This window comes from Echinops telfairi, unplaced genomic scaffold, assembly GCF_000313985.2.
Source record: "Echinops telfairi isolate 266 unplaced genomic scaffold, ASM31398v2 ScPeMD7_7458;HRSCAF=8496, whole genome shotgun sequence".
Lineage (NCBI taxonomy): Eukaryota > Metazoa > Chordata > Mammalia > Afrosoricida > Tenrecidae > Echinops > Echinops telfairi.
Genome location: NW_022111358.1, coordinates 12,477,744 through 12,480,253, shown reverse-complemented (window position 1 = coordinate 12,480,253; position 2,510 = coordinate 12,477,744). Strand labels below are relative to the sequence as shown.

Genomic DNA, 2,510 nt, shown 5'->3' with positions numbered 1-2,510 from the left:
CACAATAGCTGTAGCCTTTTGCATTCCCACCAGCAATGGATAAAGGCTCCAGTTTCCCTACATCCTTGCTACCCGTGTTTTAAAGAATTCTTAACCGTACCATGGGAGTAAAAGGATATCTCATTGTGGATTTTCTTTGCCTCTATGGGCAAAAGGTAAAGGAGAGGGTCCGTGAAAGGGGGGAGCCCCTCAGTGAGAGAGATTGACCCAGTGGCTGCAACAACGGGCTCGATCATATGATGATGTGTGTGTTCTTATTGGATGTATGGTTTTTGAAGGTATTTTCTAAGTCAGTAACTTGTCTTTTCACTTTTCTGGTACAGTCTTTTCTTTTTTTTTTATAACATTTTATTAGGGGCTCATACAACTGTTATCGCAATCCATACACACATCAATTGTGTAAAGCGCATTTGTACATCGTTTCTCAAAACATTTTCTCTCCATTTAAACCCCCGACATTAGGTCCTCATTTTTCCCCTCCCTCCCCGCTCCCCCCTCCCGCATCTGGTAAAGTCTTTAGATGAACAAAATTGTACATTTTTCTGAAGTCCCATTTATTTATGTTGTCTTTTTCAGTTTACATTTTTGTGATATATTAGATATTCCATTGTTGAAAGCTCAGCCTGACAGTGTTGTTCCTGATTATTCTTATATCAATTTTATGGTTTTGCTTTGTACACTTTAGGTCCTTAACTCATTTTTAATTTGGTTTTGTTTATAGTGTGAAGGCATGGGTCCTGTCTCCTTTTCTGCTATGTAAAAATCCAATTTTCCTAGTATCACTTATTGAAGATTCTTTTCCCCCATAGAATGGACTTAGCACCTTTATAAAAAAATCAGTTGACCATAGATGTGTGGATGATTTCTGGACTCTTTATTCTATTCCACTGGACTATGTGTCTATTGTTAAATCAGTACCAGGCTGTTTGATTACTGTAGCTATATAGTATGTTTTAAAATTGATAAGTGTGACTCTTCCTATTTTGATCTTCTCTTTTAACATTGTTTTAGCTATTCTAGACCTCTTGTCATCCCACATACTGTTGAGGATTGATTTTTCTTTTTCTGTAATGAAGGCTGTTAGCATTTTGATTGGGGTTTGTGTGGAATCCATTGATCACTTTGGTTAGTATCGACATCTTGACAATATTAATTCTAATTTCTGAGCATGGAACGTTCTTCTATTTCGTTAAGTCTTCACTAATCTCTTTCAGCAGTGTTTTGTAGTTTTCATTATATAAATCCCTCAAATGATAGAAGTCAGAATTTTTCCTAGCTATGTAACGCTCTCAGACATGATTGTGGGGAGCCACTCCCCTCCTTTCTGTCCAGGTTTCTCATTGCTGGCGGGCACAGAACCCCAAGTGACTGTCCTTTGTGGACTTGCAGTCTACAGCTTTGTGACATTCCTCTGTTTAGTTGCAGATTTTTTTTTGGTATGAACTCGTTGGGGCTTTCTATTCATAGGGTCATTTAATCCTGTGAATATAGTAAAGATATATGAAAATTACTTTTTCTTTTCCAAGCTTTTTAAACATTTATTTTAATTTATTTTTTTTCTTGACTTATTGTTCTGGCTAGGACTTCTAATATATTATTGAATAGAAGCAGTAAGAGTGTCTTATTCCTGATTTCAAGAAGAAAGCTCTTTCTCCATTAAGTATAATGTTGGCTGTTGGCTTTTGATACAGGTATGTGCCCTAAATCATATTGAGGAATTCATCTTCTATGCCAACTTTCTGTAGGGATTCCTCAAGAAGAGGGTTAGATTTTATCAAATGCATCTTCCGTGTCCATTAAGATGATCATATGGGTCTTTCCCTTTGTCCGGTTGATAGGCTGTATGACATTGATTCATTTCTTTTTTTCCCTTCTGTTTTATTGGGAGCTCTGCATATATATATATAATGTGAAAAATCATTTTATTAGGGGCTCTTACAGCTCTTACAACATTCCATGCATCAATTGTATCAAGCATATTTGTACATATGTTGCCATCATCATTTTCTAAACATTTACATTCTATTTGAGCCCTTGGTATCAGTTCCTGTTTTATTTATTTAGATCATTTTATTAGGGGCTCATACAACTCTTATCACAATCCATACATACATCAATTTATATATATGTATATATATTTGCTGTTGGTAGATATGTAGGTCTTGAATTTATTTCGTTCACAAGACCTGTTCTACCTACCTTTTAATTTAGGAGACTAGAAGCAGTGCGATCTGTAGATGTTATAACAATCCATAGTTCATTTATATCAAGCATGATTGTACAATTGTTGCTATCATCATTTTTGTACCATTTCTTTCTTCTCATGGATTCATTTCTGATGTTGAGCCATCCGTACATTCCTGGAATAAATTCCACTTGATCATGGTGCACACTCTTTGATTTGCTGTTGCATTCTGTTTGCTAGTATATTGTGGAGAGCAGAAGTAGAATTTATTAAGAGGAGAGTAGCAGGCTAAAGCATTTGGGAAATTACTAAAATCTTTCCAGAT

The 2,510-nt window shown here is 35.7% G+C and overlaps 1 non-coding gene across 1 annotated transcript; it reads right to left on the bottom strand.

The window, feature by feature from the left end:
• Positions 1-2,139: 2,139 nt before the first annotated feature.
• On the bottom strand, positions 2,140-2,254 carry LOC115872962. Its single transcript, XR_004048153.1, has one exon. It is a non-coding gene; the product is annotated as a small Cajal body-specific RNA 15 (non-coding RNA).
• Between the last annotated feature and the right edge of the window lie 256 nt (positions 2,255-2,510).